The sequence below is a fragment of the Ictidomys tridecemlineatus genome, chromosome 3 (genome assembly GCF_052094955.1).
Source record: "Ictidomys tridecemlineatus isolate mIctTri1 chromosome 3, mIctTri1.hap1, whole genome shotgun sequence".
In the NCBI taxonomy this organism is placed as follows: domain Eukaryota; kingdom Metazoa; phylum Chordata; class Mammalia; order Rodentia; family Sciuridae; genus Ictidomys; species Ictidomys tridecemlineatus.
Genome location: NC_135479.1, coordinates 124825936 through 124839296, shown reverse-complemented (window position 1 = coordinate 124839296; position 13361 = coordinate 124825936). Strand labels below are relative to the sequence as shown.

At 37.2% G+C, this 13361-nt stretch overlaps 1 pseudogene; it reads right to left on the bottom strand.

Moving 5' to 3' along the window:
* Positions 1-647: 647 nt before the first annotated feature.
* On the bottom strand, positions 648-10072 carry LOC101955504 (dual specificity protein phosphatase 18-like; annotated as a pseudogene).
* Between the last annotated feature and the right edge of the window lie 3289 nt (positions 10073-13361).

The window sequence follows — 13361 nt, the reverse complement described above, 5'->3', positions numbered from 1 at the left end:
GGGTGGTGAATTTAAGAACTTGTCTCATAGAATAGCATTCAAGAAAAAAAATATCTTTAAAAAATTTTACCCAATGGAATCTTTATTTGAAAATTATCTTCTGCATAAATTTGATCTAGAAAACCAGAGAGTGGTTACTTGGGACCCCTAGGGTTCCTAGAACACACTGCTTTAAGGCTACTTAACCAGGAGGTTGATACTGTGAAAATTTCGGGGGGTACCATGATGCTTAAGGCTCTGGCTTTGGGTTTGAAGGAACAAAGTGGGATTATAGCAGATTTATTTCAGAGTTGGTCAGCTTGGGGAAAAATGGGTATCAGGATTCCAGACCTGCCACAGACACTGGAGCACAGTCTCTGTCCAGTGTATCCCCTGCCTCACTTCACCATCTGACCAGCAGCCCAGGCCTGCCATTCTTGGGGTAGAAAACTTATCGTCACCATCTAAAAGTTAAATAAGTTTAATCTTTAAAGATGTGGATTATAAGATTAAAATCTGTAGCAATTCTTCCCTTTTTCTTGCCCTTATAAAAGGCATCATCTGGTGTCTTCTGGTATCAACAAAGATAGATTGTTCAAGTTCTGATCCTGGTATAATATCAACAAGAGGTCTGTGTGCTGATCCTAAAGCAGGGATTAGGGAATGATTCACAGTGGAATCATCAAACTGACCTTCTTCTCATAGATGTCAGGGATCACTCACACTGGGGACTTGATCATGAACACAGTATTCTTACCAAACAGCTGTAACTTATACTGAATGAGCTGCTCCCAAAACCCAGGCCTGCTTATTGATACCCTGTTTCTAAATAAAATACAAAAAAAAGGGCTGGGGGTGTGGCTCAGTGGTTAAGTGTCCCTGGGTACCAGGAAAAAAGAAAAAGAAAAAGGCACAGTGGCACACACTGTAATCCAAGCAATTTGGGAAGTTGAGGCAGGAGCATTGTAAGTTTGAGGCCAGCCTCAGGAACTTAGAAAGATCTGTCTCAAAAAATAAAAAGGACTGGGATATAGCTTAATGGTAAATTGCCCCTGGATTCATTCCCCAGTACCAAAAACAAAAACAAAACAAAACAGATGATGGGCTGGCTTTACATGGACCATGTGTGGCCCTACAGCAGGGACATGGCATGGTACTTCATGATGTAGGCAAGGCACAAAGCCTAACTAAGCAGCTCATGTCAGCAGCAAAGTGTAGCACTGTATAGCCCTGCTTTATTTCCACACTGTGGATATGTTGGAGATGGGGTCAAAGAAGTCATAGAGCTGCACAATGGATATATCAGCCACAGGCACCTGTGTGTACTAGATATCCTCAGAGAAGGTATTTACATCTTCTACCAAGATGTTGATGACTGGGGTGATCTGGTTGCTAGATAGCAAGAGCTGGTTGTTGGCAGCCACACCACTTCTAATGTACAGGATTCTGATGATCTGTTAAAGGCCACTGATTAAGGGATGCCAGAACTGAACCTGGAAGGCACGCACACAGGGGCACTATCTCCAGGTTGTGTTGTCGGCAGTTGACAACACATGAGGCCTACGTTTTTCTGCAGACTGTGTCCATGGAAAACTCAAAACAAGGATGTTGTGAGCTGGGAGTGGTAGCACAGATATGTAATCCCAGCAACTGGGGAGGCTGAGGCAGGAGGAAGACAAGTTCAAGGCCAGTCTTAGAAATTTAGATAGATCTTCCACTTCTCACTGGTGGAAAGTGAGGCATAGATGAGAGGACTTGTTTAGGGCCACACGGCAAGGTCTTTCTGGTTCATTATATGTAAGAAAAATCAACAACACTGAAAAGCATTGTTTAAATTCTCTTTATAAAAATGGAATAAAATCCATGAGTTGACAGCTGCGAGTTGCCTTCAGGGGTGAGCCAGGTAGGTTTCCCAGAGAATTGGCACAGGAACAGGCTTCTTTTCATCTTGTCTTTTCAAAGATGTTGGAGGCTTGATCCTCAGTGTGGTGACAGGAGGTGGTAGGCCATTAAGAGGTGGAACTTACTAGGTTTTTAGGTCAAGTGGGGACATGCTCTTAAAAGGGAATGTGGGACCCAAATTTCTCTTTGATTTCCTGTTTGAAAATGATATTGCTCATTCCCACATAATCACTCCCTCCACCCACTATGGGGCCTTCACCAGTCCCTTTGCCATGTTGTTTGGGCTTTCAGCATCCAAAACTATAAACTAAATAATCCTGCTTTCTTTAAAAATTAGCCTGCCTCAGATATTTTGTTATAGCATCAAATAGAAAACTAATATAACTATATGCTGAAATCTATAAAACATAGTTGAGAAAAATTAAAGAGGACCAAAATAAATGGAAAGATATCCCATATTCATGGATTGGAAGATGTAATACTTTTATCAATACTCTCCATTTATCTATAGGTCTTATACAATACCTACCAAAATTTCAAGTTTTAACAACATGAATGAAATGAGTCTAAAATTCAAATGGAGTTACAAGAGACACATAATAGTACCCAAAAAAATTCTTGAAATAAAAGAACAAATTTTGGAGATTAACACTTTTCAGCTTTAAACTATACTATAAAACTGCAGTGATCAAGTTAATGCATAAATATACAGTAGACATAAAGATCAATGGAATAAGTTGAGAGTCCTGGTAGAAATTCATATATGTATGGTCACATAATTTCCACAAGAGTGCCAAGGCAATTTTATGGTAAAAGAACAGCGTTTTTTAAAATATTGCTGGGAAAACTGGATATCCAAGTGCAGAAGAATTCAACTTCTCATATCAGGTACAAAATTGAATGGATTAAAGAAGTAAAAGTATGTTTACCAAAGCAAAAACAGGAGTAACTTTTATGACCTTAGATTAGACAATGTTTTCCTAAATATCACATCCAAAAGCATAAGCAACCAAAGAAAAATAAATAAATAAGTGAACTTCACAAAAAATTAATGTTCTGCAAAGAATACCATTAAGAAAATGAAAAGATAACCCACAAAATGTTAAAAAGTTCTTTGCAAATAATATATCCAACAAGGATCTAATATTCAAAATAAAGAAATAACTCTTACATTATTTTTAAATAACACCTACATTATTTTTAAATAACTCCTACATTATTTTTAAAATTCAATATTTTAAATGGGCAAAGGACTTGAATAGAAACTTTTAAGGGTGGCCAATAAGCACATGGAAAAAAAGTTCTACATTATTAGTAATTAAAGAAATGCAAATCAAAACCATAATGAAATATCACTTCACACTCTGTAAGATGGTTCTAATAAAAGGGGAAAAATACAGCAAATCATAAGGGTTGGTGAGGATGCAGAGAAATTGCAGCCTTAATATATTGATATTGCTGGTGGGAATACAAAATAGTGCAACCAAGGTGGAAAATAACTTGACAGTTACTCAAAATGTTAAACATAGGGTTGTCACATGGCCTAGCAATTCCTCTCCTAGGTATATAACTAAGAGAATTGAAAATAACTTTTAATACAAAAATCATACAGGAATATTCACAGTGGCATTATTATATATATTCATAATAGCTAAAATGTGTAAACTCAAATCTTACCAGCTGATAACAAACAAAATGTTGTATAATCAGTCAACAACATTTTATTGAGCCAAAAAAAGGAACGACAAGTTTGTGGGATAGCCCAGTGGTAGAGTGCTTTCCTGGTATGTGGAGGTCCTGAGTTTGGTCCCCAGTACTTTAAAAAAAATGAAGAACTTTGACTTTACTACTTACTATTATAACATGTATAAAACCTGCAAACATCATCATCCTTAGGGGAAAAAAGTCAAACAAAAAGGATCACATATGACTCCATTCATTGAAAGGTACAAAATACACAAATATAGAGAAATAGAAAGTATATCAGTGCATGCCAAAAATGTGGGGAATGAACAATAAAAAGTGACTACTAAGGGGTACTGAATTTCCTTGAGGATAATAAATATGTTTTGCAATTAGATAGTGATGATAGTTGTACAACTCTGTGAATATACTAAATATCTAAACTAAATTTTTTTACATCTCAAAATGGTTAATTTTAGGACATGTGAATTATATCTCAATTTTAAAAGTATTTTTAATACCATTTACAAGAGCATAAGAAATTAAGGAAATAATGATGCTTTTTAATGAGTTTATAAAAGAAAGCCTATAGTCCTATTGATTCAATTAAAATACTGGCACGGAGAAAATCTTCCAATCTAACACCTTTATGTATGATCCAGTTTTAAATAAATATTCTCCTGATGTTGTTATAATTTATTTTTTATATTTTATCACCTTTCCCAATAAAGGGGAGGAGGAGAGGATTTGAGTTGACTTGTTGCCTTACTATCAACTGAATTATGATAGATGAATTTTATTTGTAAATAAACGTATCTGTGAGTCAAGTGAATCCTTACTAATCTTCAAAGATATCTAGAGTAACTCAAAATTATACACTATAGATAACGTGTTTGCTGTCTGCCTGGCAGCCTGTGCATATTATCAGAGATTACTCCTAAACAAATCATGATGATATGGCTCCACTTGTCCACTAGTGGAGGTAGAAAGTGCATCTCTTGCTCCTGCCACTTCCAGCATTTCTGGGAGATTGCTAATGCGGTGCCACAGGCATGCTCCATAATAATTTTCTGTGCATCATCTGCTTTGCCTGCTCATCTCATCCTTGTAGCACTGCTTCTTTGAGATGACTCCTTTGAAGATAGCTGTTCAGCTGAGCATAATTTCACCTGAGTCTCTGTTCATATCTCCTCCTCCAACCTTGGAGAGGAAATAATGCTTCCTCTCAATTTCACAGTAGAGTAACACTTTTTAAAAACTTTATGGAAGACCTGAGGATGAGAAAATCTAACATAGAATGTACTTTGTACTAGAATGACTTTTAGAGATTATAGGGCCAAATGTGTCCTTGAATCTATGCCTGACTCTTGCCAGGGATCTGTGAAGTAAGAGCCACTCCACTACCCCAGTGGATCTGCATGTGAGCATATGCCTCAGAGTTCATGTTCAATACCCCTTCTGTCCTTGAAAAAGAAGAAAATTCTCCAACTAAAATATACTTTTTTTTCAGTAAAAACCCACCCTACTCCATCATACCCTTTCCATAAATTACTTTTTTGCTAGCAATTCAATCAAGAGATGAAGAGGATATAAACAAATGTAATAATAGAAAATATGAAAAAAAGGTAGAAAATGCAAAACTGTAACCTGGCATGGTGGTGCACATCTGTAATCCCAGTGTCTTGGGAGGCTGAGGCAGAAGAATCACAAGTTTGAGGCCAGCCTCAGCAATTCAGTGAGGTCCTAAGCAAATTAGCAAGATCCTGTCTAAAAAAAAAATTTTTAAATGAAAAGATTGGGGATGTGGCTCAGTGGCTAAGTACCCAGCTTCAATTCCCTGTACCAAAAGTTGAAAGAGAGAGAGAGAGAGAGAGAGAGAGAGAGAGAGAGAGAGAGAGAATGCTAAGCTGTAATTAACAAAAGGTAGTGATCAATTAGAAATTGGAACTGAAAAAACAGAAAGTGAAAAAAAGACTAAAAGCTGAGCACAGCTGGGAGTCTGTTTAAAAAAGTGTTTGTATATTTAAAGTTTTGGGTCATAAAGTCAAAATAAGGATGAAGTCTAAGTGCTTTATGCTCTCATGTAAACATGAAGTCCAGAGGTAGAAAGAAACAAAGTTTTCATTGAATTACATAGTCATATACATGGTCTTCTGTCAGGGCTGTACAGTAGAACTCTTAGGAAAAGAAGCCAATTAACCTAGATAATCCAGCTCGTGGACTGCAGAATCAAGTGACTTCCAGCACCAGTTTTGTCAATGCCCAGTGTCATACATAGTAGGACTTCAGAGAACTTAGCAAGGAAACCAGAGACCCAGCAGAGGTATCCTTGCCAAAGTCTATGCAATGACCAGAGGAAATTTGGATTCCATGGGCATATGGTAGTAGGTAAACTATAGGATTATCAGGAATTGTGGGAGAAGAGAGAAAAAAGAATCTAAACTTCAGGGATTCTTAACCCTGTTTTCACCACAGATATGTCTGTTGAAACCAACCTATGGACCTCTTTTAAAAATGAGGATTTTAAAATAAAGTACATAGGATCAAAAATATATATTATACTTAAATAAAGCTGATATTTTTTTAATTTGTGACATAAGTATGCTTTCTTATTAACGCTAAATACGTTATTTTCAAATACTCTGGTTTGAAGTAGTAGAAGTAGTGATGTATATAAATGATACTTTAAGATCTATGGTAACTTTGATATGCTAAAAGATATATGAGATTTCCATTGGTGACAGTTGTAGGCATTGCTAATATTACTGCTTTGTTGTCTAAATTCACAGTGGAAGTAAATCATAAATTTTAAATTGAGGTGTATGAAAATAAGAAATTAGTTAGATCATTTATTATAATTGCAAACCATCCTAAGCAACTCTGGTGGCATTGCTGTATTAGATAACAAGGTAATGATATAAATTCTTACTGAACTATTAATTTTCAAATGTTGTTAAACCTAGTACATGAAAATAGGACAAGGAAAATATTAAGTGTGTAATTTTAAAAGGTGAATTCATTTCCCTATACAATTTTAGGGTAGGACAGAGAATAAGATACTGAGGCTCTTGGTTCATTGTGACAATTGTCTTGTTGAACCCTTTTAAGTCAATATATCTTTGAGGACCCAAGAAGGGAGAAAGGCCAAATAAACTTTTCCTCCATTAAAAGTGTTCTTGTCAGATCTTTTGGTCTCCGCAGTGAAAAAGATAATACAGGATGGGAACAATTGAAAGGTTAAAGGGCCAAGGTGCTATAAACTTCTGAAGTTTTGCCTTTGTTCTTCTAATATTCTCCAACAAACTAAGAACAATTCTTTTCTCACTTTTCATTATATACTTCATTACATTATATTGTTCACTGTTCATTTTAAATACCATATTTTATCCATGGTGAGGAGAGTGTCTCAGTCTCTCTCTCTCTCTCTCTCTCTCTCTCTCTCTCTCTCTCTCTCTCTACTTCCTGGTGCCATGTCCTGAGCTACTTTCCTCCATGTTGCAAAAAAAAGCAAGCAGCTTCTCAGCAAGGTGGGTGAACAATGGGGAAAAAACATATCACTCACATAGACTGCATTAACAAGCAGAGGTTTCTATCCTCATATCAGATAAAGTGTACTTTAGGCCAAAGTTAGTCAGAAGGGACAAAGAAGGCCATTTCATACTACTTAAGGAAATTATACATCAATAAGACAAAGCAATCATAAATATTTATGCCCCAAACAATGGAGCATCTACATATATCAAACAAACCCTGCTCAATTTCAAGAATCAAATAGATCACAACACAATAATACTGAGTAATTTTAACCTGCCTCTGTCACCACTGTTTGGATCCTCCAAACAAAAACTAAATAAAGAAGCTATAGAAGTAAAAAATACAATTGATAATTTAGACTTAACAGATATATATATATATATAGAATATTTCATCCATCAATGACTGAATATACTTTCTTCTCAACTGCACACAGATCCTGCTCTAATTTAGACCATGTTATGCAAGCTATCACATATGTTGACATACAATTGTAATATTTACCTTAATATATTTTAGCACCTGTAGGGTTATTTTGTTAGCTCCCTTTCCATTGATATGAATTTTTGTGTTCTTGGCTTTTTCTTGATCAGACTTTTTTTTATCAAATTTTAGCTGTATTATCTTCTCTATTTCATATATTTCTGTTCCTGCTCTTATATTTTCCTTCTTCCTACATAATATGAAAATAATTTGATTATTGTTCTAGCTTCTTTCTGATACAAGTACTTTAAATTATAAATGTTCATCTGAGTACCATTTTATTCCAGAGATCCTGATATTTTAAGCTCTTATTATCACTTAGTTCAAAGCACTTTTTATTTACTTTTCTTGTGCTTTCTTCCTTGACCTCTGAAACATTTATAAGTGTGCCATTTAATTTTGAAATAGTTGACATGTGGGGCTGGGGTTCTGTGTGTCTTAAGGTGATTGATTTCTAATGTAATAAACCATGCAGGAAACACACATGATTTCAAGTTTTAAAAAGAAATGAAAATGCTTTTTATATTGATTGTATTAATTACATATATGTCAAAAACTGATCAAATTTCAAGTATGTGTATTTTATTGCACTTTAATTTTACCTCAATAAAGCTATGGGGGAAAAAAGAATACCATGTTGCCATTTTTCTCCCAGTGACCACCTCTTTAGTTTGACTCAACTTTATATCCTCTCTTTGGTGGCTTCACCTGATGTTGCTCATCTTTAAAAAGCATTGGAAACACTTAAAAACACTGTCTAATACTTTATCTCCATTTAAAATGCTTACATTTTCATCATTTACGTATGAGATAACACTGATATTTCTGTCCCCTTCCTTTGTTGCACATCATCTTTACCAGAAAGACATGGCAGGGTTCTCTTCCATCTTTAATCTTTATCTCTTTCATCCTGCCCCATGTTCACAACAGGTAGAATGGAGGCAACTGAGGATACACTAACATCACCTCATGAGAGGTTTGTAGCAAAGAATATCAACAGAACAAACAGACCCAGTGAGTATGATAAATGTAACTGCAGTGGAATGAAGTCCGGAGCTGATGGGGGGTGATGAGCAGAATAGAAAGAAGCAAGAGACACTGTTTGAGGAAGGTGCTCTGGGAGCCTGTTTGCCTTTGACCTCCACGATAAACATTTCTGGATTTCCTTGACTTCCACACTGCTGTCCAGTCCTACAAAAATGCCAGGCCTCTTTCCCCCACAGTAAGCTAATTCTTTTTTTTTTTTTTAAAGAGAGAGTGAGAGAGGAGAGAGAGAGAGAGAGAGAGAGAGAGAGAGAGAGAGAGAGAGAGAGAGAGAGAATTTTTAATATTTATTTTTCAGTTCTCGGCGGACACAACATCTTTGTTGGTATGTGGTGCTGAGGATCAAACCCGGGTCGCACGCATGCCAGATGAGCACACTACCGCTTGAGCCACATCCCCAGCCCCAGCTAATTCTTAAATTCAAAATAAGATCAATACATTGAACAAAAAAGGATGGGAGTAGGGATAGAGGAAAGTTCTGGTCTCATGGACCCCACTCTGTGCTGCCCACCACTAAACAAGACAGAGGCCACTGGGGTGGAAAGGGATCAGGTTTTCCCTAGAGGGCATATATTGAGTACCCTGCTATGACACTTAACTCCTAACACAATTATCTCCAATTTTTCTAATAGCCAATGTTTTTGACATTAATGTTTCAACTTGGGAAATTTCCAATCTTTGCCCTTAAGCTACAAAGGGAATTCTAGTTTTTTACAAACTTCAGATGTTCTCTGGGTTCCTGTGTGCCTTCCATCCCCAAAAGAGACTAGGAATGGGGGGACCTGAGGAGGCATAGCCATTGCCAAGATCTGCATTTGAAAATGGCTCAGTGCCTGAGGACAGAGATCTTCAGAGGAAGAAGGGCTGCTAGAAGTTGTACAGTTGCCAGGTGTAAACATGCAAGTCAATTTCACCTCCCTCCAGCTGTAGTCAAGATTTTTATCCTGTTGGAATTCAACGTACAACCTTGAGCACTGTCATACCAGAGATCTGTCTCTGAGCCAGTCCTGAACCCCTCTTGTCTATTTTTTTTTTTTTTTCGGTATTGGAAATTGAACACAGGGGTGGCTCCTATCACTAAGTTACATCCACAGCCCTTTTTATTTTGTGACCAGATCTCTCTAAGTTATTGAGATTTGCCTTAAATTTGGGATCCTCCTGCCTCAACTTCCCAAGTCCATGTGATTACAGGAGTATATCCCCAGCCCAGCCATATCTCACTAGATGAACTTCTTTCTGTGGTGCTAGAAAGGAAACTCTGGGCTTCATGTATGCCAGGCAAAGCCTCTGGCATGTCACACCCCCATTCTGAACATTTTGTGCAGGATTGAACCAAAGGGCACTTTACCACTCTGTTATGTCCCTGGGTCTTCATCAAACCACCACCACCACCACCCCGCCCTCTGTGGTGGCAAGTGCTAGAGATTGAATCCAGAGCCTCATACATAATCGTCAAGTGCTCTCTGGGCTATACACTCAGCCCTTTCCATTTTTGAGGTAGGATTTTTTCCAGGTTGTCCACGCTCTCTGCACTTGCTGTCTTCCAGCCTTAGCCAACTAGTTGGCATTACAGTCATGCACCACCATCCAGCTGAATATTATTGGTAATAAATTGTTTTCTTGAAGAAAGGAAGGAAGGAAGGAAGGAAGGAAGGAAGGAAGGAAGGAAGGAAGGAAGGAAGGAAGGAAGACAGGCAGACAGTTGACTTCCCAGTGCCCAGGAAGTAAACTCCTCACTGACAGACAGGTGACCTAAAGTGAGTAAGGAAGAAAAGTTTGCAGAAATCTTTTAGCTTCAAATTTACCCCTGATTATCTCTGAAGAGTTTTCTCTTGTATTTGAGATTGAGCTCATATGTCTTCACCAGCTATTGTGACTACTTTATTGTAAATGATATTCCTGATTATTTGGACTAATTAAATTCTAAATTTCATTTTTTGTTATTATTTCCTTAACCCTCAATAAATCTATTACTTACTCCACTACCTGACAGATTACTTTCAGTGGGGTTCAGGTCACGGTTTCACTGCTCTTTATGCCCTGCCTAACAGAATACTTCGATTTTGACATGATCTGGGTCACACCAACTCAGGAATATATTCAAGAATAAAGAAATTCTTGGCTTATGTATTTAAAACAATGTAACTGGACAGGAGAAATAACTCAATTGGTAGAGTGCTTGCCTTGCATGCATAAGGCCCTGGATTCAATCTCCAGCACCACACACACAAAAAAAATTAAAGCAATATAACTTCTCTCTCTCTCTCTCTCTCTCTCTCTCTCTCTCTCTCTCTCTCTGTGTGTGTGTGTGTGTGTGTACTACCATGCTCAGCAAAACAATATAACTTTTTGTAGTATCTCTGTTTCTGAGAGTATCAATCTTAATTCTAGGCTGATGACTGCCAAATTTGAATTTTATGTACTAAATCCTTTTTTTCTGTACTAAGTTCTACCACACACTCTGGATCATAATTCTAGTTGCCTATTGAGTTGCCATTTCGGTCTCAGTCTTACAGCACCAAATTACAGAAATGGAATTTGATTCCCACAAAGTCTTCTGTATTAGATCCTTTTGTGGCCTTTTTAATGTCTCAGTTGGTGTTGAGAATCAGAACAATACTGCTAATGCCCTCAACTCAAGCAAAATCTTTTGCTTCTGCCTGAAGTTCCTCTCTGCATAGGGCTCAGACACACTCCAAAACAACAAGTTCCCCTCCCATTCCTGGTCATTACTCTCCTATCTGTCAAAGTAGACTACAAGCCAAAAATAATCAAAAATGACAAAGAAGTTTACTTCATAGTGGAAAAGGGAACAATCCAACAAGAATATATGATAGCTGGGCTGGGGTTGTGGCTCAGTGGTAGAACACTTGCCTCACATGTATGAGGCACTGGGTTTGATTTTCAGCACCTCATATAAATAAATGAATAAAATAAAGGTCCATCAACAACTAAACAATTTTTTCTTAAGAAAAGAACATTTGATGGTTGATATTTGAGTTATATGATTTATGCCCCAAATGTTGATATACTTAAGTACATAAAACAGACACAACTCAACTTAAAGACTCAGACTGGGGCACAATAACATTAGGTGATTTCAACACAACTCTTTCACCAATCATTAAGACATAAACTTGGTAAAGACTCTTCAGACCTAAAAAATGTGGCAAATCAAAAGGACTTAACAAACATCAATAAAATATTTCATCCAACAAGAGCTAAATTCATTTTCTTCTCAATTTCAAGCAGTCCCTAAAGTATTACCATGTAGTTTTCAATCCAAACATGTCCCAGTCACTTAGACAAACTACACAAACCTTCACATCACCCTTGGAGAATCATAGGTATAGGGACTCACTACTGTAATACAAGAATTACACATTCCTCAGGCGTAATTTTTATGTATTTTGATGGTACGGCAGGGAAATCACAATCACTCTTTCCCAAAATGTTTTTGGACCTTATTACATAAACCGAGTTAATGTGCATGTATTCATTTCCTAGTGCTGTGTAATAAATTATTATAAATGTATTTCACAAAATAATATTTATTATCTCATAATTCCTTTAGGTCAGAGGTCCAGGCAAGGTGTGGCTGGATTCTCTGATCAGAATCTCACAAGGCTCAAATCAAGGTATGATGTCATCCGAGACTTGGGGCCTCTTCCAACCTCATTCAAGTTGGCAGAATTCAGTGCCTTGCAATTGTATAAATGAAGACCCCAAATTTTCTTACAGGCTGTGAGCTCCTTGAGCTCATCCTCATGTCTTAGCCACATGAACCTCTCACAACTTACAGGATACTTCTTCAAAGCCAGCAGAAGACTATCAATCTAGTCTGCTACAACACTGTTTTACACAAAGTAATGTAACCACAGGAGTGAACATCTTAACACATTTACCATATAATGTAATCTAAGCAAAAGTGACCATCCACCATTTCTAAAGTTCCAGCTCACCATCAAGGTGATGGAATCATATAAAGGGTACATACCATTACATGGGAATATTTGGAGTCCTCCTAGAATTTGACCTACCAGAGTACACATTTAAGGGAGAAACAAAAAAAAAAGGAATGAAAGAACACTTGAATGGACAGAGTGACTGGAATAAAGGAATAAAATAGCTTGAGGAGTGGTTCCTGAAACCTCGGGAAGAAAAAGAGCTGGACAAACAGCACTGAAAGATAACTGAAGAGGTTTTTTTTCTGGCAATTAATTTTGTATGAGGCAGACATTAAGAGAAATGCAATAGGTCAGTGGGTGTAGCTCAGTGGTAAAGAACTATGCAAAGCCACCTATGTTCAATCCCCAGCACCACAAAAAAAGAAGAAGAAAGAAAGGTAAGATGCAATAAGGGAAGAAGACTGTAAGGAAATTCTGAATAGTAAGAGCTTACTAGCTGGGTGTGGTGGCCCATGCCTGAAATCCCAGTGATTTGGGAGGCTGAGGCAGGATGATCACAAGTTCCAGGCCAGCTTCTGCAACTTAGCAACATTCTCTCTCAAAATAAAAATAAAAAATGGCTGGGATGTATGTAGCTCAGTGATAGACTGCCCCTGGTTTCAATCTCCAGTACCACACTCACACACATGCAAACATACTCCCTCTTGGAGACTGCCACAAAATATCTTAATTTCTTTCAAATAATTGTATGTGTAGTTTGCTTTTGATTCTTGCTTATATTTATTTTTGCTTCACTTTTGTTAATTTCAATGCAATTCTGTGCCCAGA